At 44.2% G+C, this 23,759-nt stretch overlaps 1 long non-coding RNA gene across 3 annotated transcripts; it reads left to right on the top strand.

Moving 5' to 3' along the window:
* Window positions 1-1,800: 1,800 nt before the first annotated feature.
* LOC143382736 (uncharacterized) lies at window positions 1,801-9,832 on the top strand. 3 transcript variants are annotated; one of them, XR_013089029.1, is made up of 4 exons: window positions 1,801-1,888; window positions 2,337-2,393; window positions 5,692-5,867; window positions 6,069-9,832. It is a non-coding gene; the product is annotated as an uncharacterized LOC143382736 (long non-coding RNA). The 3 variants fall into 3 exon arrangements; XR_013089030.1 differs by having other exon boundaries at window positions 1,827-1,981; XR_013089031.1 differs by having other exon boundaries at window positions 1,827-2,003.
* The last annotated feature ends 13,927 nt before the right edge of the window (window positions 9,833-23,759 follow it).

Raw genomic sequence — 23,759 nt, 5'->3', positions numbered from 1 at the left:
AGGACTTTCTCTTTCCCTCCCCTCCCTCCTCCTCTGTTCCCCTTCCACTACTCTACTGATCTCCCTTCTATTTATTTAAATTGGTATTTCATTCATATACACAAAGGTGAAATTCACTATGGTATATTCATATATGTACATAGCATTGTTTGGTCAACTTCATTTCACAGTTCCTCCCTTTTCCTGCCCCTACTCCCTTCTCCTCTCATCCTCTTCCTTTACTCCACTGATCTCCCTTCTATTTTCATAGGATATGCTCTCCTTTTTTATTTCTCCTATTTTGTTCTAACTTCTACATATCAGAGAAAAAATTTACTCCTTAGCTAAGTCTGACTTATTTCACAAAGCATGATGTTCTCCAATTTTATCCACTTATAATTTCATTCTTCCCTGAGTAAAACTCATTTTAAAAATCCATTCATCTGGCCCCTTGATAGTTTTATTTGGATATTGTCAATTGTACTGCTAAAAACATTAATGTGCCTGCATCACTACATTTTGCTGATTTTATTTCTTTTGGATAAATACCAAGCCATGGGATGGCGGTTCAATTCAAAATGATTGTTTTAATCTGCAATATTCACTAACAATGTATAAGTGTACCTTTTCCCTCACACTGTCACCCACATTTATTACTTCTGTTGTTGAGGATAGGCATTCTAACTGGAGTGAGATGAAATCTCAAATATATAGTTTTGATTTGCATTCCCCTGATTGCTAGGGATGTTGAATATTTTTTCAGATATTCGTTGGCCATTTGTATTTGTTGTTTTAAGAAATGCTTTATTTTGCCCATTTACTAATTGGGTTATTCGGGGGGTGGTGTTGGTGTTTTGAGTTCTTTATATATTCTGGATAGTAATCTCCTGTAGGAGAAGTAGCTGGCAAAGACATTCTCAGATGAAAATGACTAATGGTCATTTCTCTGTGCCCATCCCATTGTTCAAGAAAGTCGGCTACATGCAGCAGCAGAGGGGTAACGAGTCCAGAGAGCTCTGAGAGAGAGTGACAGCAGCGCTGGGCTCCGCTCTGACCAGGTGGGCGGTCATCAGGAGGCTGCACCTTGGGCTCACAAGGTTCAGGAGTCTCCACAGTGAGCACGTGTTGGCGCGCGGCCCTCCGCACCCCCACAGGAATGGCCCTGCACAGGGGCCCGCCTCCACCGCTACTGGGAGTCGGCTTTCTTGGAATCTGGGAGGAATCTTCCGATCTGCTGGTCCTGGTAGGTTAGTAGTTCTCAGTCCTTCTCATCAGTGCAGCTGGGAAAATACGTGCAAGGTTCTTCAGAGCCACACCTCCTCGGCTGACGCGCTGAGGCCAAAACCTGCGGCCGCGTAGGAGGAGTGGCGTTTCTTGCTCCTCAAGCTGTAAGTCACCGCAAGCCAGCGAAAGTTCCTGCTAACACGCGGAACTTAGTGGCGAGGTGGTCCGAAAACTGCAGGGAGGGGCCGGGGGCGTGGCCTGCCTGCGGGGAGAATATGGGTTGGGTGAGTGGGCGGGGCTGACCTGCAGAGGGGTGCGTTTCCTGAAAGAGTTTGGCGGGGCGGAACCTGGATGTGGGTGCGGCCTAGGGCGAGGTGGGCGGGGCCGACCTGCCCTGAGGAGCCGGGCGAAGTAGACCTGGTTGCCCGGGAGCGGGTCGGGGAACCCCAAAGGCCCAGGGAGGCGGCCTGGCGGGGGGCGTGGCGGTAGTCGGGAGGGCGGAGTCCACCTGCAGCGGGGAGGCGGGGTCTGGATTAGGGGGCGGGGCCGGCCTGCGGCTGGGCGGCGGTTGGTGACCGTTAGTGTGGTGGTTGGGGAGGGCGGTCCCGGAGTCGGGGGCGGGGTCAGCCTTCTCCAGGCGGTATACTAAGATGTAGAAAGAAAATCACGGTCGCGCCCCGCTAAGGTGAGCGACTGCTGAGACGCGGTTCTTCGGCGCGTCGGGAGACAGGCTGGATCCCTGCCGGGCAGGAGAGGCGGAGAGAGACCCTGGGAACAGGTTGCCACCAGCCAGTGCCCGAGTGAGGGGAGGAGCGGGCGGGCAGGTCTGGGGCGGGAGCTGCCAAGCTTCCGCGCTCTGGCTCCCAGCGGGGAGTCGGGGCGGCGCTGTCAGCCCGGGCAGTGCGCGGAGGGCCGACGCGGGTGACATTCTGACTGGACCCGGCCCCGGGACTGGCGGGAGGAGGTTGTGGGCGGCGGGCGGAAGATTGGTTTCCTGATCTTCTGACGAGCGCGGTGGAGGGCCTTGGGCTGCGCCCTCCCGGGAGACACTCCGGACGTTTATTGTGGAACTGGGGCGGGCGGTGGTCTTCGTTTTGAGGAGGTCAACCACCTTTTTAATTCTCTTGCTTCAGAGTATGGCTGGACTCAGGATGGAAGTCACCAGGACACGGATTTAGATTTGACTGAATGTAAGCCTTCAAGCCTCGGAGGCTGGTCAACTCCCCTGTTCCCGGGATCGGGCGGCCGCTTGCCAGGGAGGGCTGGGGCTTATCGTGCCAAGAGCAAAGATTTGGAAATATGTCCCTCCCGATTCTCGGCTGGTCATTTAGAGCCTAAATGTCCTCATTTTTTAAAATGTTACGAGTATTTTCCCTGCTGCCTCATGAATTGCAGAGGAGGTCGCATTCGGTAGCAGCACGTGAAAGTACTTTTTGCACAGTAAGGATAAGAACGGAGGATCATTGTTCATTCCCATCGCAGTGCTACTAAGGGGCTTTCCACACGCATTCTCATTTAATCCTCGCATCGATTCTTTGCGGAAGGTATCATTATCATTATTATTAATTAGCCTCACTGTACAATCAAAGAGACCAGAGCTCAGAGAAATCAAGTTATTTCTCCTAGGTCCCACGGTAGAAAGGAACAGAATCAGGCTGGGGTTGTGGCTCAGCAGTGGAGCGCTCGCCTAGCATGAGCAAGGGCCTGGGTGTGATCCTCAGCACCACATAAAAATAAATAAGTAAAATAAAGGTATTGTGTCCAACTCCAATTAAAAAATAATTTTTTAAAAAGAAAGGAGCAGAATCAAAACTTGAATTTAAGGCAAGCCAATTCCGGATCCTATTTGTTCAATACTGTGCCCAAATATTGAGCCCAGTTGCTTAATACAAGCACCCAAATCCAACTCTTCTTTTGTTGTAAACATATTAAAGATCCAACTTCTAATTTGGACAAGATACTGAATTGTGTTTCTTCTAAGTCCAAGAGTGAGACTATCTACTGATAACAATTCCACTAACAGGCTTTCATTATTACAGCTTGATTTCTCTGAGTCTTTATTTTTTAATCTACAAAAGAACATGTAAATATCCCTTGAAAAAAGAACATGGAAACAAGTTGTGTGAGATGGTGTTAAACAATTTACCTCTCAACTGTGCTGCTCAAAATATGGTGAATGGTCATTTTTTGGTGTTTTTTTTAAATTTTCTATTCATTGTGGTTAAATATTTTGTAGATTTACTAGAAAAATGAAATGAAAAAAATACAAATCTAGATTTTTATTAAAGATCGCAGAATGAAATGACATTTTAATAACTATCATTGGAATAACTGCAACAGAAAAAAAATTAACATCAGTATACATTCACTGAAAGTATGAGTGGTTAATAGAATCCTATGTGGCAGAGTAGATTCTTAATATCCAGGACTTTTCCCATAGTTTCAGTAACGAACTAGCTAAGGAACATTCAACACACCTAGCACCAACTCTCAATCCTACACTCTAATGGAATGCAAAAGCATAATCAATAGTAAAGAGTTAATAATGACACACCTTTTAATCACTTCAGCAGAATAGAGGCAGTGCCTTCCTCTGTTTCTGTCTTGACAGCTCAGACCCCACCTGCGTAGAGGTAGAATGAAAATCCCAAACTCCCCCTAGGTAGATCAGGCTGCCTGGAGTTAATGTTATTGAACACCCAATGAATAAATCAGTAAGTAGCAAAGGCACAAAGTGGACATGGAAAATCTATATGTGTGTTACCTCAGTCCATGTTTAGGACTCCAAAGCTTAGATTCAAAGGAGTAAGATTCTCTTTAATTATATAATACCCTGCAAGACAGTCATTAAATCTATGAAGTTTCCAGACACTGAAGTTATCTTTTTCCTAGATCAGAAATTGCATCTCTCTTTTGAATTTTGCAGGATTAATCTCTGACCTACTTTCATCTAATAGCAAACGGGGTTCCCATCGCTTATAGCTATTCCCAGACCCTTGCAAACAAAAATCTATTTGAAAATGAAAATCCATCTTTTTCAAATTTATGCCTTTGCAAATGAAAATCCACTTCTTTGCCTTTTAGCCTTTTGAGTCACATGGTAGCATGACCTCCCTTAAAATTTGCTAACTTAGTGCTGGGGGTGTAGCTCAGTAGTAGAGTGTTTGATGCCCAGCACCAGGATAAAAAAAAAAAAAAATTAGTAACCTAATGGCAATTAAATGTCTAATTCAGTCAGACCTCCATATCTTTTATTTCTTTCTTTTTTTAAAATTTCCAAGTTTATGAATTTTTAAAAATGTACATTGATGTATATTGCAATTCCCTTTCTGAAACATTTTTAATTGTTAGAACTGGTGTGTGTGTGTGTGTGTGTGTGTGTGTGTGTGTGTGTAAGTGTAAGCCAGTGATACTGTTAAACATTCCATCATGCTCAGAGAATTCTTCACAAGAATCACCTGATCAATTGTGTTGAGAAAACATAATTTAGATGCATAGTTAAGTTCTCTCCTAGGATAAAATTTATGTGGATTTATTTATATAAATTGTGAATCTCTGATAATTTACCCACTGAAATTTGGTTGCTTTATGTTGAAGTATTTACTGAAGGCAATACACACTTCACAGTTTTCCTATACAAAGTATATTTGTGAACTGTACACTTATAAATTAAAAGATATATGTGTTTAAAGAAGGAGATGGAGATTATAATAGTAGTTCTGCAGTTTCCAGAACTTTGTGCTTAAGACTGCTTAGGACAACAAAAACACATTTAAACCAAATAGGCATCTGTATGAATGAAAAGTGGACTAAACAGAGTGTTCATGTGGATTGTGGATTGTGATCTTTTGGTGTGCTGATTTTTTAGCTTTCATGCTGACCTCGACTTTGCCTTTGCTTGCATTTTTCATCCTCATAATCCCTCAGGCACAGCAAAACCTTCCCATCAATTTCTTGTCTACTGAAAGCCTTTCCAAATTATGCCAACTTCTGAGCATCTGCCTCTTTCACAAATTGTATTACTGTATCCATAGACTGATGTGGAGATTCTTGGCAAAACCATATTTTCAGTACACTAAGATCAAATTCACTTATTCAACTAGGATTTCCATCTTCTCTTTATATGGATTTTCCTGACTTCATGAAATGGTCCTTGGAAGACTCAGTGACAGTTTTATTCAGAACTGGTTCCACATAGCTAGGTTAGCTGAAAAGAATTCCAATTGGTGGATATAAGAAGAATTTGTGGTTATTTTTCAGGCAAAGCTCAGAGAGTCTGCTGACTTACTAGCTTTTTCAGAAATTTGTTGCCTTTCAGGCATATCAGATTCTATAAGCCAGGAGTCTGCTTCTGGCATGTATTTCTACTAGGAGATGCTTCAGTGGGAGAGGAACTACAAAAGGTGGAGGATTCTGGGTACATGGCTTTGCACTTTTGTTTCCTGGTATATCTGCTTTTGCTGATTGACTTTTCTCAATGTTCTTAAGGAGTTGGACAGAATATTTTCCCCCAGCAGAGGAGGCAGCTACCACGTCTCCTCTATGGAGGAATTCAAGAACACTTCAGCTCAGAGGGCACAATTTTCATGGGGCTTGCAGGGCCTGCCAGAGCACCACAGCCATGGGGTCTGGATAGGCAACTGTTGGGCTCTCTTCTGATTCAGGTAAGCACTGGTATCCCCTGGTTGTTTGCAGAGAGAGATTACAGATGTGAGCTGTAGTTAACTCAGCAATGTTATCCTTCACCAAATGGAAGAGTCTCTGTCCAACAACTTGACACAAATAGAGATGTAGGAGAACACAAAACTCTTCTTCTTTCCCTAATTTTGAGCCTCCTCAAATATAAATAATGATTTTTTTTTCAGGGAAGCATTTTCAAGAAACTTATCCTTCTTGGGGAGTGAAGTCTGTGAAGTGTCCCAACCTGTTCGCCTGCTGTCCTGATGGCATAAGAGCAGTTCTCTACGGGATCTGCCTTGAACACTGCATCACATGGGAAGAAATAGATTGTGGTTTTGCTAGACTTTTTGTAATAGGAATATTATTTCCTGATGGTTGTAAGACATCTGTCCAGGTTCATTATCCAACTGGAAAAATATCTCAAGAATCGTACTTGTAGCAATAGTCAAAATCTCCTCCCTAGCCATCAAATGTAATATGAGCTTTATGTCCTCTTGCACTGCCACAGATTGCCAGGCAGATCAGATAAGGATTCTTTCTGTTGCTTCATTTCATTCTCCTTTTAATGACTTAAGGTTGGCTTCTGTGATCCCTTCTTACAGAATGTTGAAGGCACAATTTCAGATCCATTTAGAGATCATAAAAGGAACATTGGCCAAGATGATACACTCATCTGGAACCCCAAGGGGGCTGAAGTAATGACCTCCTTTTTACACTTCAAAGTCCTAACCAATTGTGTGTCCAAGGTTCAAGGGATCTACAAGCCTCCTAAAGTCATTTCCATTGTCACTATATCTAGTGCTAACTATATAAGCTGGCATATGTAATCCCAATAACTATCGTAATTCATGTTGAAGTAATATTGTGACAGTAACATGCTTCCTTTCGAACAAACTGTGAGGTCTTTAGTTGGTGAAATTGTGGACTGACCAAATTACTGTGAAGGATCACAGAAAGATCCAGTCTCTCCCGGTAATTGTTCTACTGGAAATCGTCATTTTGCCCAGAGGATATTCCTGATTGTCATTCTTGACAAAATGGATCTTTTCCCCATGGGCTCCTGTTGAGAGCCACAGCTGAAGGGGCCCCAGAGCATTGGGCCCCCTTGTCCATTTTTTGGCAATGGAGCCCGATGCCCTTCTCCATGATATCGTGGATAAACATATGGTCCTTACCCGTTATCGGATGAGCTGACCTCAAGGCATCAGCCTCCTGTCTTAGGTTGGTACCACTGTAATTGGATCTTACCCGTCACTGACTACCAGTCCAGTATACAGCCACACCTGTGTAGAGGTTTTCGTACCAGCGGGGGGGTGAGGTTCTTTGCCTCACCTCGATGTTGAGAGCCACAGTCGAAGGGGCCCCGAAGCATTGGGCCCCCTTGTCCATTTTTTGGCAATGGAGCCCGATGCCTTTCTCCACGATATCGTGGATAAACACTTGGTCCTTGTTTGTTTTTTGATAATGGAGTACCCTCTATGGTGGTTTGAGAACGGCATTCATTAGCCCAATGTCTCCCTCTACGGCATCGTGGGCAAATACCCGGTATTCTACTCCTTTGATACCTAGTTTTGTTAAACCCTCCTCCTATGGGGCAATTCCTTTTAAAATGTCCTGTTTGTTCACAATTGTAGCATGTTCTTGACTTGGCATCTAAAGCCTGTTTTACTGCAGCTGCCACAATTTGCCCTAGTTCATTAATGTCTCTGGCATCTAAAGCCTGTTTTACTGTAGTTGCCACGACTTGCTCTTGTTCATTAATGTCTCTACATAATTTAATATATGTGTTTAAATCTTCATGTTTTCATGGTCTAATGATATCTCTGCACCAACGATTCGCTTGGTCATAAGCCAGTTGTTTTATTAATGGCATTGCTTGTTCTGTATTCCCAAAAACTCTGGTAGCTGTTTGAATAAGCCTATCTACAAATTCAGTGTAAGATTCATTAGCTCCTTGTATTATCTTAGATAATTGACCTTGTAAACCTCCATGTCCTTGTAAAGTCTTCCATGCCTTAACTGCATCTACAGCAATTTGTAAATATACACCAGGATCATATGCAATTTGTTGCTGCTGATCCTCATAAGGTCCCTTTCCTAACAACATATCTAGATTTCTCTGAGGATAACCAGCTGCTGCATTTCGCCTAGCCGTCTCCTTGCAAAATTTCTCATTGGCAACCTTCCATAACAGGTATTGTCCTCCATTTAGCACAGGTTTACACATATTAGCCCAATCTGCTGGCGTCATGTTCAAGTTGGTAATGGATTCAACCAAGCTTACAGTGAAGGGTGCTTGAGGACCATAGGTTGTTACAGCCTCTTTTAGCTGCTTCACTGTTTTGAAATTTAAAGCATGGTAAATTCGCTGCCCTCCTACCTCAAATACAGGGCATGTTAATACTTGAGATCCTGTCTCAGAATCCCAACTATCAACTGCGGGGGTTGGGAGCCTCCCAGCATATGGAGGTGGTGCTGTTGATTGGACACTTATGCCCTCTGGTGATAGAAAGGTGTAGTAGCAGTTTCCTGTAGAGGTGGTGCTGTTGGTTGGACACTTATACCCTCTGGTGATAGAAAGGTGTTAGTAGCAGTCTCCTGTTGTAACTTTTCCCCTGATGGCTTTTTCTGCTCTAAACTTCCTTCCTCTGTCTGACTAGCTCGAAAGACCTTCTCTTTTACTTGAATCTTTTCCTCTTTCTGACTAACTTGAGAGACCTTCTCTTTTACTTGAATCTTTATGTCTTCTCCTTCCTCTACCTTTGTCTGAATTGAAGGCTTTGGATTAAGCAAACCAGATATGAATGTCCACAATGGCAATGTGCCAACTGGCAGATTCCTGGGCTGTTCTTTTCTATTCTTTTTAAATCTTCACCATGATGGTTCCATTGTGATATACTTAACAACTCCTCCTTAAAAAGCCATGGGCTACATTTTTGTATTGTATCAACGTATGCCCTGACTGCTCTTGATTTTACTGGAATGCCTCCTTCCTCTAACAATTTACTTAACACTCTTTTGGTTTGTTTTTTACTAATTTCTGATCCCATATTTCTATTATAATACAACCCAACAAGATAACGCCTAACAAAACTGAAACAGAGTGAAACAAAATTGGAACAACACAAAATCATTATAATAGCCTCCTGAAATGTCCATCCGTCCTTTCTCCCTATCTGTTCCTCAGATGTGAGCGGTTTTTCTTCCATCTTACACATTTCCAGGGACAGGCAACTTAAAACAAAAGTGAAGCAAAACAAAAGAATCTTAAAATGACTACCCATTCTCTCGCCCTGCCCTCAGGGGCGAGCAGTTTACTTACCCTCAGTCACACCCCGTGCGAGCCACCAAATGCCGCAGTCTGGCTGGGCACAATTCAGGAGCCACTTGTCAAAAGAAACTAACTTTATTTTTAGAACCACACACGCCAAACAAAACAGCTCCTCAGGAAAAAACCCTCAGAGCCCAACTGCTACCACCGGCTTCCCACAAGCCACACTCCCCAACCACCAGCCTCCACACCTCCCACAATCCTCTTCCTCTTGAGGCTGATTGGCTGGGTCGCATGGGCGGAGCCAAAAAGTCCCCCAATGAGCAGCTCCGTGGCCTGAAAGGACAGGGAAACAGCCCAATGAGCTTCACCGCAGAGGAGCCAATCAGCTAGATGTTGCTGGGGCCGCTGTGAGCCAATCATCAGCTGGCAGTCTGCAAGTTTGCTGGGGCCCCTTCGGCTGTGGCTCTCAACAGGCTCCCTTTTTGGTGTTCTTTTCTCATGTGGCTACAATGGGTGGAGGTTATCTCCCCAGGGTCCAGTCAGCATGGGGACACAGGGCATTGCTACTGTATTCCAGAGCTCAAGGGCAGAGCTCAGACCTAAGTTGTATGCTTTATAAAAGCATCCTTATTGGAGCATCATTGGCATACAATAAACTGTGCATATTTAAATATACACTTTGATGTGTGTGTTTTTATGCCCTTGCAACCATCACTACATTCATGGTTTTGAGCATAATAACCATCACTCCTCAAAGTTTCCTCATGTTGCTTCCAGTCTCTCCCTTCCAAGCTTCAAACACTTAACACATTGGTTCAAAAAAGAAAGTCAGTAACCTCCCTTACCATATTAAAAACAAAGTTGGTATAACCTTGACCTCCATACCAAGGATGGAAATTTATAAGACAAGTATAAACCAGCTTTACTTTGGAGTCTAGATGTGAAAGTCCTCAATAAAATACAGGTTAATTGAATTCAGCAATTAGGAGATATATATATATATATATATATATATATATATATATATATATATATATATATATCCTTGACGGCAACTTATAGACTCTTCTTTTTATTCTCCAATATGTCACATTTTTCACTAAGTCTTTGTTTCATTATTCCAGTTGCATTTTTTTTTTTCAGTTTCCAACTTTGGTTGATACTCTGATTTTATGCTGACATTGTGGGCAGACTATTTTCTCATATGTTCCTAGAGGGAAAATTTGTCCTGGATGAAGAAAGGATGCTAGTAGGTGGTGCTCACCCACATTTTAAAGTGAAAGGAGTGGAACAATGAAAGACATATTATTCAATCACGATTTGTCTAGGCCCTCCCATTTGTTCACCCTTGAATGGGTTTAGAGAAATGGGAGGGCTAAGTGTAACTTTGTGTCAAAGCTCCTGAAAATTAACGCTACTCTTCAACCTAAAGCTAGGGCCCAACAAATAGTTTCTGTAAAAAGACTTAATTTTCCATATGGCCATCCATGCAGCTGTATCCAACATGATTCATGATATTTAAGAAAAATACATGACTCCATCTTAACACCCATTTATCAACCAATATTAAGTGTTGACTTAGCACCCAAATTAAATATTGAGGTGAAAATGCTAAATTTCTCAGTCAAGAAGTATATGTATTTTCATCTTAAAACATAAAATCAAAGGTTTAATTATGTTACAAGGGATATAATGCTATCAGAAGACTAAAAAGAAAGCTGTAATGAGATTTTGTGGAATGTGTGACAGTAGCACTCATGAAATAACAGCCAGCTTAAAAGTGCTTCCATTGTGGGATATTGGACTCCTGCTGTCCACCTCGGCCTGCTACGGGACTCCTGGAGAGTTCCCATTGGTTGGGGAAGTGCGGTAGGAGGGAATTCTGGAGGAGGACCTTCCTCTTGGGTTCCGGGAGAACGCGGCGTGGGTTGATTGGGAATCTTCCTGGACGCATAGGGAGAGTTGGCGGCAGTTTCAAAAAATAAAGTTTGTTCCTGCTTGAGTGGCTCGTGATTTTGTGCCCAGGCAGACTGCGGCAGTGGGATAGAACTGTTAGGATGGAATGGGTTGTGGAACATGACAGATCTAATCTGCTTTACCAAAACAAAGGGACCTGGTGTGGATTAATGGGAAAGTCCATTAGTCAACTTTTTGTTACTAACAAAATACCTGAGACTATGTACAAAGAAAAGAGGTTTTTTAGCTTATGATTCTGGAAGTTCAAGAACATTGTGCCTTGGGGCTGGGGATGTGGCTGAAGCGGTAGCGTGCTCGCCTGGCATGGGCACGGTGCTGGGTTCGATCCTCAGTACCACATACAAATAAAGATGTTGTGTCCGCGGAAAACTAAAAAATAAATATTAAAAAAAAAAGAACATTGTGCCTTCCCTTAGGGAGAGCCCTCTCACCTGTGTCAAATCATGGTGGATGATAATTGTAGGGGCACATGCAGGGACAGGTAAATACATCACCAAAAAGTAGAGCTGAGTGGAGCCTGGCTTGGCTTGAAGTTGTTTTTTTTTTTTTTTTTTTTTTTTTTTTTTTTTGGTAATGGGGATCAAACCACTGAGTCATATCCCCAGCCCTATTTTGTACTTTATTTAGAGACAGAGTCTTACTTAACACCTTGCTTTTGCTGAGGCTACCTTTGAACTCTAGATCCTCCTGCCTCAGCCTTCCAAGCCCCTAGAATTACAGGTGTGTGCCACTGCACCTGGCTGTCTTGGGATTTTATAATAACCCTCTGTGGAAATTACCAAAAGGCTGCATTGGAAATATCTTATTCCCTTCAGAGGCTAGCACTCCCAATGACCCAAACTTCCCTACCTTTCTCAAAGTTCTTACCATTTCCACACCACCACACTGAAACAGTTGGGGTTTCTCTAAATTTGAGAGTGACTTCTACATGCTGAGAGTAAAGGCTAAGTGGCTGCCTTCTTGGCCTGATGTGCTCCAAGCAAGCTGAGAGTAGAGATGGTGCCTGTCTAGCACAGGCTAAATAAATCTGCATATCTTCATTTTTCTGCCACTTGTCTCGCTTTGCCACCTCTTCTCTTTTAGAAGCCCTCCTTGCCCTTAGAGGATATGAAGGTGGACTGTTTAAAACAGAAAATTTCTTCTATCTTCCTTTAAATCTGCCTTTGAATAAAACCTATTTTCTACCAATATTTCTGAAGCAGTGAATTGTGGAGTTTAGCTGACAATAGTGTCACCCAGTAACAGGACCAAGCATAGCATAAGGGAAAAAGGACAAAATAGTTTGTGCCTGGTCACAGAGAACCCAACAGAATTACCTTATGCCCATTTCCAAGGCAATCCCTTCTGTAAGAGGCAAGACTGGCCTTTCTGATGTCTATGTCCATAGATTCATTTTTCCTATTGTTAAAGCAAAATTACGTCTCTACTTGAAGATGGTGAGGAAGACTTTATAGGGGTAGGGGACTTCTATCATGCATGGGTTTTGCAGTTGGGGAGAGAGATTGAAATCAACTCTGAATAAAAAAGAGGACAACCAAAAATTTACAACCAAGGAGCAGGGTGGGGCTTGGTGGATGGGAAACACCTAGACAAGGAGTTCAAGAGGAATATGGATGAAGGCTGGCCAAGATGATAAGATATAGGTAGGGAATGAGGAATTTGATCAAGTATCAATGGAGGGAATTTTTGCTAAACTGACCCAGCAGGATTTTAGCAAACCAAAACTGGCCTAAGTCGGTCAGAAGAGAGCCCAAGAAGGGGCCCTGAGCGCTTAGGGGCCTTAAGATGCCTTTTGCTAAAAGCAAACACTTCATTTAGGCCTTCAGGTACCCTGAGGGTAACTAAAAGCAGGACAAAGCTTGACATCTCTGCCTCATTTTGTATCAGTCTTCATTATTATCTTAAACTTTGGGTTGATCTGCTAGCTCTGCACGTAGGCATGTTAATCATTTAAGGAGTGTTTATCTAAAAACTGGTAATATGAGGTTTATTAGTCCTAAATTTACCTAACCTATCTCATCCTCCTTCAAGATTGAGACAAGATTTGCAGACATTCGGCCAATTTTACAGCATCAGACTCTTTTAGTATTGCCTAAAGATTTCCTTCTAGGATTCACAATTGCTCCCTTCCAGGATCACAGGTCTGATAGCTAAACATCCTGAGCAACAAGTACAAAGTGTCCCCTTTGAGTGATAGACTTCTCCAGCACTACCTCACAGATCCCAAAGTGAAATAATAATCAAACAGAGCAGTTTGACCCAAACTGTTTAATTATGTAAACCTCTCACACATACCCAATTCCCTTGAACCCCCTACCACCTTCCCAATTCTTCCTCCATTTAAACCTAGCACCCCTGAAGACAGGGCTGAATTTCACTTTGTTTTCCTAATATGGCCATATCAATTAGTTCCCTTTCCTGCTTTTCATTATTTCTTTTTCTGTTTGTTTTTGGAGCAAGTGGAGGGACCTGTTTTGTTGGGAGCCCCACAGTCAGGCCACTGGTTCAGGACTCTAGTAACATTAGGCCAAGGACAGTATATATTCTTCCAAATTTGATTGTTGGCATGTAGAGAGTTTGGGAAATTCACATTGTTGCATGTATTTTAAATTTATTCTTTTTTATTGTCAAGTAGTACTCCATTATATGAATTAACTACTTTATTATATGAATTAATTATATAAATTAACACATCTCCCTGTTTTAGTCTTTTATGAATAAAACTAAAATAAACATTTATGTGAATGTGTATTATCATATCACATCATGTGGGTAAATACACAGAAGTTGAACCATCTACATTAAAAGGCAGGTATAAGATTATGTTTTTACTATATTGCCAGTTTTCCAAAATAATTCTATTTTACCCTCCCACCAGGACTGGAGGAGAATGCTGGTTGCCCCATGTCCTTACTGGAACTTGGCATTGTGTGTCTTTTTAATTTTGAGAATTCTTAAAATCAGATAGTACTATCACATTTGGTTTAATTAGCATTTCCCTAATGATTGATAATGTTGAGTACATTTTTATGCAGACTGACTTTTGTTAAGTGTTAGTTCCATTCATTTGCCTTTAAAATTATTGAATTGTTAGAGCTGTTTATATAGTTTGTGTATTATGTGTGTGTGCACCTACACCCCACGCCCCATCTATATCTTGCCTTTTCATTAAGTTACATTTGCTGAGCACAACTCTTACATTTTTTGGCTGAAGTTCTGTTGTCCTGTTGTAGTGTCACAGAGCAAAAGTTATATGTAGAGAAGCCTTTCCAATGTGTCATCTAAGGACATGAAACTAAGGAGTAGAGCACAGCCCACAACTGGGCAGGGATTAAAATGTTAACCAAATGCACAGCAACTACCAAGCATGTGCTGATTTGTTTTAACACAAAAGTTTGTAAGTAAGATATTATCTGTATGTGTATGGAAGTGATTGTTAGTTGACAAAACTGAGGTGAAGCTTTCAAGAGTGCCCCCTCCCCCAACCTGTTGTAACTTCTGCCTGGAAGGTCAGGAATGTGTAATTTACTGCTGGGAAAAAAGAGAAACATGACTTATTTTGAGGGAGTCCCAGTATCCTTGGAACTTCTGATTCTTGTTGGTCAGCTGTGTACTTGTCAGTCAGACTACATTTTGCATAAGTCCTGTGGAACTGGGTCACCGGGGACAGTGAGCAGGTTTCTAGTTTGACCTAATGGAAGAGCTTACATTAAGGCTCAGGGTCAGAACCTTCCAGGAGACTAGAAGGGAGGGTGTGCAGCCATTCCTAGTCAAGAACTTGAGAACAGATGAGCTAAATATGCCCCGAAGCCATCAGTTAACTGGGTGCCTGAGTATGACAACTTCATTAAACATGGAGCAGGAAGAAAAATGGAAGAAGGCTGGGCATGGTGGCCCACACATGTAATCTCATCAACTCTGTGGGCTGAGGGAGGAGAATCACAAGTTCCAGGCCAGGCTCAGAAATTTAATGAGGCTCTAACTGTTATGAGGAGCTGCTTCAATTCGCTCTAAGTCTGAATTTAAATCAAAGAGAGTTTTATTTGCCTGGCTAGGGACTGTCACCCACCTTAGAACCTGAAGCTCTATGGGAGAACAGCGATTTTCAGGCCCGTGTCTTGAAAATTGAAGGACAAAAGCCACAGCTCAAGGACTTTTCCTGGCGTCACTCGAGTAAGCCAATCATAGAAGCTAGGAAAACAGTTAACTAGCAGGACCTTCAAGCCCTAAGCAGAACTGGAATTTTCAAGTTACAAAAGCAAAAAAAAAAAAAAAAAAAAAGCAATCAGCTTGCAACTCAGTTAACCCCATCTTCGAGCAGGTGATTAGCAAGTTGAGAGTCTACTTCAAAGTCTTGGGTCACCAAGACCACCATATCCTGGGTTGAGTACATTGTGTAGGGTACAAAGTACAGAAAATAATATGTTATAAGAAAACAGCTTTCATTTCAGTTTCTCAGAAACTGCTCTTGTAAACTTTTTTATATAGAAGATAGCAATATAGATAAGACATTGCTTTATAATGTCTTATCTCACTTATCAAAATCTTATATATATAATCTCTATATATATTTTTACTAATCTATAACCTATAACTTATACTCTTATTGATTGTGTTTCTCAGTTCACTCCACAACATTACCAACTTAAGGAGTTCCTGTCTCAAAATAAAAAATAAAAAAGGCTGGGGCTGCTGCTCAGTTGTAAAACACCCCTGGTTTCATTCCCAGATACCCCCATCCCCCACATAAAATAGGCAGGGCAGGAACCTGCACCATGGGATGCCGATTTCCATTACCCTTCAAACCTATCAATTGGATCCATCACAACAGAAAAAGGATGGGTGCATCAGCTTGGTTACCACCCAGGGTCTGTTCTGTGAGCCCAAAGTCAGGACCCATATTCCTGGGGGATTGCTATGTCCCTATACCAAAAAGCTATATTTACATGGGGTGCCCCAGGCAGAGACTCAAAAAGAGGTGGTTGATCCACAAACAACCACTGAAGCACTGATAAGGACAAAGAGGCCCTTTGAGCTGTTAAAGGACAGATCCAGACCCACAGGGCTAGCACCCATGTTTAGGACATGTTTAGAAGCTAGGAAAATAGTTAACTAGCAGGACCTTCAAGCCCTAAGCAGGACTTGAAGCCTAGTGAGGATGGTGTCCACACATGAAAGAAACCTGAGAAATGTGCCACGCCTCCCTTGCCACACCCAGCCAGACCAAGGTCCTGCTCCCAGTCTAGAACCAGGCTGCAGGTGTCTGGTTCTAGATTTTAGAGGCCCCTCACCCTCCAGCCCTACCCTTTAGGTAGGGGGCAATCTGAAGAACCTCTGTCCCCTGTGTCTTTTGGAGAATTCCAACAATAACATGACTTTACAACAGCCATGACAACACACCTGCAGCCACCCCTCAGCGCAGCTCAGACTGCCTTAACTGCTTGATCTGAAACAGAATTAAAACCCTCAGCTGCCTCTGGTGACAACAGCAGAATGAAGGTATCTGAAAGGAAAGTGAGAAAGCAATGAAAGGAAAGTGACCACAACACTCTGAGCGAACAAGAGAACAAGAGATCTTTATTACAGCAGTGAGAAAGAGGAGAAAAGAGAGAGGGGGAGCCCAGCAGGAGAAGGTGTTTATAGTCCTGCTGTGCTGCCTAAATCTAACAGGGTCTCTGGGTTTGCAAGCTGCCTTGTTGGCATAAGGGGGGTTAAGTGTTCAGCCTTGAGCAGGGGGTCGAGTGTTCAGCCTTGGGCGGGGGGAGTTGGGTTTGAACATTAGGACTTGAGGCAAACAGGCGATAAAGAACCAGACAGAGGGGGGTTTGAGTGCCCAGGTTATCCTGCAGCTAACATTCTCTCAGCCTGCCCTGCAACTAACATTCCTCCCTTTTTGTTTTCCTAAGTGATGTGGGGGAGGCGTGGGACCTGCCTGGGAGAGTGGAGGAATGTTCTGGGACAGGCCTGGGAACACCAGGGCAGCTAGAAATAACACCCAGTGGCTATAGACAGTTATCTCAGCAGGGGTCAAGTCCACAAAAGTTCCTTGAAGCCGTAAGTCATCAATGGCATCAAACCATTCCTGAGCGGAGGAGATCCTTGGTATCAGCCATTGGTCCTGTTGTAGGGACTCTAGGAAATATTGAAAGCGTTGTCTCCACATGGGGTCACCAGCACCTGAAGAGGATCAGAGTGAGTAAAACAGGATGAGGATTAAAGCAAAGGTCAGTTTTCGGCAGGAGTTCCACACTGGGGGACTAACAGAGAAGAGGCCAAGGGCCATGAGGAGGCTTAAAAGGGCATAAAGTTTCAAAAATCCAGGATGACAGGCTAAGAGGTCTCTGGGTGCATTGTCCGACGGCCATTGTTTTGGCATTGTCAACATCGGGTGAAGGCTCTGCGAGGAGTTGGAGTCACCTAAGTCGTGAAGCAGTTGGTGGTCCCTGAGAAGAAGCTGGCTAAAGGTACGATTAGCAATTGTGTTCATGTGATTTTGGAGGAACTTTATTATGCATGGGAAGGAGCAGAAGAACAGTATGCCTAAAAGTGGCCCTAGGAGGGGCAGGAGCCAGGTGAATAAGGGATTTTGAAAGAATTCAGAAAAGAAGTTTGGGAAGTAGTTTTAGTCCGTTGATTGCAAGGTCAGTGAGTTTGTTAACATTCTGTTCTATTGGCTGATTCATTCACATAATAGCAGCATTCCTCCCTTAGAAAAAGGCAAGTATCTCCCTTTTTTGGCTGTCAATAAGTCTTAGAGCTCGTCGGTTTTGGAGAACCACCTGAACCAGGGAGGTGACCTGTCTCTGGAGGGAGGAGAGTGATTCCGCCAGTAGCATGGAGAGCCGCTTGAAGTTTTTTGTGAAGGTCACAAAATAGAGCGCCCTGTAGCTCCTCCTGATACTCCAGCCACTGCTATAGTTGCGGCTATGGAGATTCCTATCAGAATAGGCAGAAAGGTTGCACGCTTACTGCGTGAGGAATTAGGGTGAGGGAGTAAGAGTTCAAACTCTGCAGTGCTATATAAAGTAAGTTGGGGGATTACTTGGACAATGAAACAGGGAGTGGTTACACTGTCAGAGATGTAGGTCATTAAGGTTCCATTACACCAAAGAAAGTCTCCAGGGTTTGTGTATTTGTTTGTAGAAGCAATCACAATGGTGTAATGTGAGCATCTGTCGTGTTGGGTGTGTGACGAAGGGCTAATGCAGAGCCATCAGGGCAAGGGAGAGGAATTGGTGTTAATGGGTGTGGGTTCCCACAAAGGGGCGTTTGAGGCAGGTTGCATTTTAGTGCCGGTGGAGGAGAGATCATATGAGGAGAAGTTGAGGGGGACTGTGGCCAGGAGGGGCTTTTCCAAGGAGACACAAAGAAAACAGTTTTGGGGATTTAGGGTGGGGACTGTCTTGTTTAGAAATGTCAGTTTGTCTTGGATGATTTTGATCCAAGTATGGATCTGAGAACTGGGTTTGGAGGGATCTGAGGAGAAGGGACCTTGGAGTCCCTCTATCTGCCTAGTTAGGACCTTTTCAGAGTGCTGTATCTAAAGTTAAGATTGTTGACCTGGACGGGGCCTGTGCTACTATGCTTCTCCCTATCCATAAATATCCAGAGGGCTTGGTCTGGTAGTTAGCCCAAAAGGCAGCACCCGGTGACTCCTGAGGCCCATCGTGGGTAGGCTGGATCATAGATTTTTAGTGCAAAATGGTATTTTCGTCATCTGCTCTAGCTCTAGCCTCTTGCCAAGTCTCCTCCGGTACCATAGGGAGCATACTGGTATCTAGTTTCCTGTCATAGTGATGGATTTTACATGACCAGTAAGGACAGCCTTTATAAGTGTCTGGCCACCATTTGCAGTAATCTTGGGTCTGATCAAATAGAAAACAGAGATGGGTCCTATTGAGGCCATTTTGTAGAACTGAGAATTTGCAAGATAAATGGTAATGGGAGCAGTTGAGTTGAGGAGCATGTCATAAGTGGCAATTTGTTCAGTTTTTGATATGGATCCATCCTTCCATTGATCAACTACTGTGACTCTCCATATGTAGGATCCGAAGGAAATATGGAAAAGGGAGGTGTAGGCTAAGAGGAGGTGAGGGAGGTGGACCCGGATCTGGAAGTTATTCATCGCTTTGGGGGGACTTGGTGAAACGGAGTTTCAGTGGGTTGGTGGGAGAAAGGCTGTAGGCATATGCCGGTGAAGAAGAGGGAGAGGGAGAGGGAGAGGGAGAGGGGGAAGGGGAGGGGGAGGGGGAGGGGAGGGGGAGGGGGAGGGGGAGGGGAGGGGAGGGGGAGGGGGAGGGGGAGGGGAGGGGAGGGGGAGGGATCCGCAGACTCAGGCTTAGGAGCTGATGCAGGTTTTAACCTGGGGATGTGAATCCAGGGGGTTAGCTTTGTTGGAGACTCCTGAAACCTTGTGGCGCTCGGGGTACACAGGGTAACTTGTAGGGGCCTTCCCATTTTGGTGACAAGGGAGAACCTTGGTGTTATCGGGGAGAGAAGAATACCCAGGCTCTTGGCATCAGGGGAAGAGAAGCATGGGACCTCTGTGGGTAAAAGAGAGAAGAGGGAAAGAGAGACTTTCTGGTAGAGTCCATGGAGAAGCTACGACACCAGGGGGAAGGGCAGGATGGCCATACATGACCTCAAATGGAGTGAGAAGGGTGGGTTTTCTTGGTAATACTCTGAGTCGAAATAAAGTAAGGGGAAGGAGTTCGGTCCAATCTAGGTGAATCTCAAGGGTAAGTCTGGTTAAAATTTCTTTTGTTGTTCGGTTGGTATGCTCCACCTTTCCAGATGATTGTGGGTGATAAGGAATGTGTAGGTGCCATGGGATGTTAAGGGCTTTAGTAATATGCTGTGTAATCTGAGAAATTAATTCGGGTCCATTGTCAGACTGAAAAGAGGTGGGTTGGGTATTCCAAATCTGGGTATAATCTCAGAGTCAAGGATAGAGGCGACTGTGGTAGCTGCTTGTTGGCAGTGGGGAAGGCTTCAACCCATCCTGAGAAAGTATCTACTAGAATTAGTAGGTATTAGGTTTGCAGGCTGCTGGCATGTTGGTAAAAATCTAGCTGCCAGTCGGCTGCTGGAGTGTGGCCCTGTGCTTGACTTGTGGGCAAGGTTCCAAGTTTCAAAGGAGTTTGAGGATTTGTTCTTTTACAGATGGAGCAGTTAGAAGTTAGCTGTTGCAGAAAATGAATATCCTGGGGCTGAGTGTGAGAAACGAGCTTGTAAAAGCTTTTAGGCTTTGGGCGTTAGTGTGAAAGATGGAATAGAGGTGTGAGAGCAAGGATCAGGCTGACACTGGGGATCTGGGTTGGGGGATAACAGGTGCTAGGGTACAATATGGGGCAAGAGCTGCTAGTCGGGCTTCCTGATCATCCCTTGAATTGACTCTTGTGACAGGTGAAGAGTCATGTTGGTGTGAGCCACAGTGTGTGATTCTGATTTCAGTGGGAAGGAGTGAGGCTCTGAGGAGATCAGTGATGAGCTTAGCATTGGTGACTACGGAGCCCCCAGTGGTAAGGAGTCCTCTCTCTTTCCATATGGCAGAATGGGAGAGGATCATGTGACAGATTTAGAGTCTGTGGATAAATTTAGGGGATGGTCAGCTGTCAGGTGGAATGCCCTAGTGACAGCTATTAATTCAGCTTGCTGGTTGGTGGTGTGCGGAGGCAGGGATTTTGCCTCCATTGTAGAAAATTTTGTGCCAAGTGGGGTCAGTCAGGGAGATAATAGCATATCCTGCACAGTGATGGCCATCGAGTGGGAAGGTGCTGCCGTCAGTAAACCAGGTGTAAGTGGCGTCAGTCAAAGGCCCTTCGTGGATACGAGTGGGGCAGGGCGTAAGGTTTTCTAGTATTTCAAGGCAGTGGTGGGAGGAAGGTGCTTTAGTCTTGGAAGAAGAGTGGCTGGGTTTAAGGCTGAGCAGGCCTTAAAGGAAATGGAGGGATCGTGGAGGAATGAGACCAGAGGGGAGAGGATGCGGCAAGGGGGAAGGGTCTGTAAGCCTCTGTATGTGAGAAGATCCTCTAGAGAATGAGGGGAAATGATAATAGTTTGTGCTCCAAAAGTCAGTTTTTTTGTCTCCTGTAGTAAAATGTGTGCTGCAGCTGTAGCACGCAGGCATGGAGCCCGCCCCCTAACAGTGGGATCCAGTTGTTTGGAAAGGTAAGCAACAGGAGGGAGGGTGGGCCCTTTATTCTGACCTAATGCTCCAAGGGCTAAGCCTGTTTTTTCATGAACATAAAGAATAAAGGTTTGTTGGATGTCCGGGAGATGTAGGGCTGGTGCTTCGAGGAGGGCTTGTTGTATGGAGAGAAAATGAGATTTAGGTGATGAGGGAAGGGCTCCTGTTTGTCCCCCTTGGCCATTTCATATAATGGTTTGGCCAGGAGTGAGAAGTTGGGAATCAAGTCCTAAAATATCCTGCTAGACTCAGGAGGGATAGGATTTCCTCTTTAGTTTGGGGATGGGGTAGTCATGAATTAGAGCCTTTCGATCTAGAGTGATTGCCTTGGAATCTTGGGAGAGTCGGACTCCAAGGTAGGAGATCTGGGGTTGTGATAACTGTATCTTTTGGGGAGACACTCGGTAACCCTTGTCAGCCAGAAAGTTAAGAAGTGTGTTGGTATCAGTCTTGGAAATATTGAGGGAGGGACTGCAGAGGAGTAAGTCATCTACATATTGGAAGAGTTGAAAGAGAGAGGTTGAGGCCCTTTAGATCAGCAGATTATGGCTGACCAAAGATGTGTGGGCTGTCTCTAAAGCCTTGAGGGAGAACAGTCCATGTTAATTGCTGAGATTGTTGAGTATCTGGATCTGTCCAGTTAAAGGCAAAGAGGTCTTGGGAAATTGGGGCCAAAGGAATAGTGAAAAAGGCATCCTTTAAGTCTGTAACAGAAAAATAGGAAGTTGAGGCTGGAATAAGGGACAGGAGAGTATATGGGTTTGGGACTAGTGGGTGGATGGGTTTGACTGCCTCGATCACGAGATGAAGATCCTGGACCAAGCACTAGGTCCCATTGGGTTTCTTGACTGCAAGAATGGGAATATTATATGGTGAATGTGTGGGTCTAAGAAAACCCTTTTTGAGAAGGCTGGAAATGTTGGGTTGTAGTCCCTTTTGACTGGACATTGGTAGGGGACATTGAGGCTTGTTTGGAATGTGCTGGATGTTTTTAAGTGGATCTCAACTGGGCGGCATGGAGCCAAGGATGGAGTCTTGGTGTCCCAGACTAATGGGTTTACTTGATCTTGTGGAAGTGGAAGGAAATGGTTTGATGCAGCCTGTAGGGAGGCCATGGCTATTATTGAAGGGGAGGGAGGATGGTGAAGACAGTGGAAAGGGAATCATGGCCTTAAACTTAGAAAGAATATCTCTGCCCAAAAGGGGGATGGGGCATTGGGGCATCGCCAGGAAGGAGTGTGAGAATGGTGGCCTGAAAGTAAGCAGCATAGGGATGGGGTGGTTCTGGGAGATATTGTTTGTCCACCTACTCCAACAACAGGGGACTGAGAGGGAAGTAAGGGTCTCCAAAACTCCTGTAAGACTGAGAATGTTACTCCCGTGTCTATTAAAAAAGGATTTTGTGACCATCAAAGGTCATTTGGACCCTGGGTTCCAAATGGTGATTGGACTTGTTGGGACAGGAGTCTTGAGGCCCCATCAATCATCGATGGCCAGTCCCACGAGGTTATGGGGGCTAGGGCCTGGCCATGCACCCTTTCAGGTACTGGGATAGTCTGAAGCCCAGTGGCCCATCATGGAACATTTTGGGCAGGGTCTGGTAGGTGGCCTTGGATTGAGGAAGCCCTGCTCCAGTGTCCTTCTTGTCCACACTTAAAGCAGACCCCAGGAGGTTCTGACCTCGGGGGATGGTCTCGAGACATAGGAGATGAGTTTGGGGAAGGCCCACGGAGGGCCTGAGCCAGCATTTGGCACTTTAGGCGATTAGCCTTTTTATCTCAGTTATGATAGACCTTGAAAGCAGTAGCAAGAATCTAGTTCTGGGGAGTGAGGGGGCCACGATCTAATTTTTTAAGTTTGATTTGAATATCAGGAAAACTTTGGACAAAGAAATAAGTCATCAATAACTGTCGGCCGTCAGGGGTTTCTGGGTCCAAATTAGTGTACTGCAGGAGAGCCTTAGTTAGTCCAGAAAGGCTGATAGGTTCTCATGTTTATCTTGGATAATTTCCTGAAGTTTTTCAAAACTGACTGCTTTCTGGGCAGTCAAGTGGTGAAATGATCTCGGTTTGTGATGCCATTGCTGGTATTGTAATCCCAGAGGGGATCTTGGTCTGGGACTGCTTGGGGCCCAATGGGATGTGCCGGATTGGTCTGATGGATCTCACCTGCATGAGTGCAAGCCTGTTCCCAAACCTGTCTCCACTCCTCAGGAAGTAAAGTATTGGAGAGGATCATATAGACATCATGGAAGGTGAGGCTGTAGGCCTGTGTTAAATATTGGAATTCTTTGGCATATAGGACTGGTTGGTAGTATATAAGCCTAGTTGTTTTTCAATTTGGGAAAGGTCAGCCATAGAGCAGGGGACATGTACTCTGACAATACCTTCAGTACCTGCTACCTCATGCAAAGGGGCAATGATGTGAGGAAGGGTG

The sequence above is a fragment of the Callospermophilus lateralis genome, chromosome 17, assembly GCF_048772815.1.
Source record: "Callospermophilus lateralis isolate mCalLat2 chromosome 17, mCalLat2.hap1, whole genome shotgun sequence".
NCBI lineage: Eukaryota > Metazoa > Chordata > Mammalia > Rodentia > Sciuridae > Callospermophilus > Callospermophilus lateralis.
The sequence above is the reverse complement of the archived record's forward strand: the minus strand, read 5'-3'. Positions and strand labels throughout refer to the sequence as shown.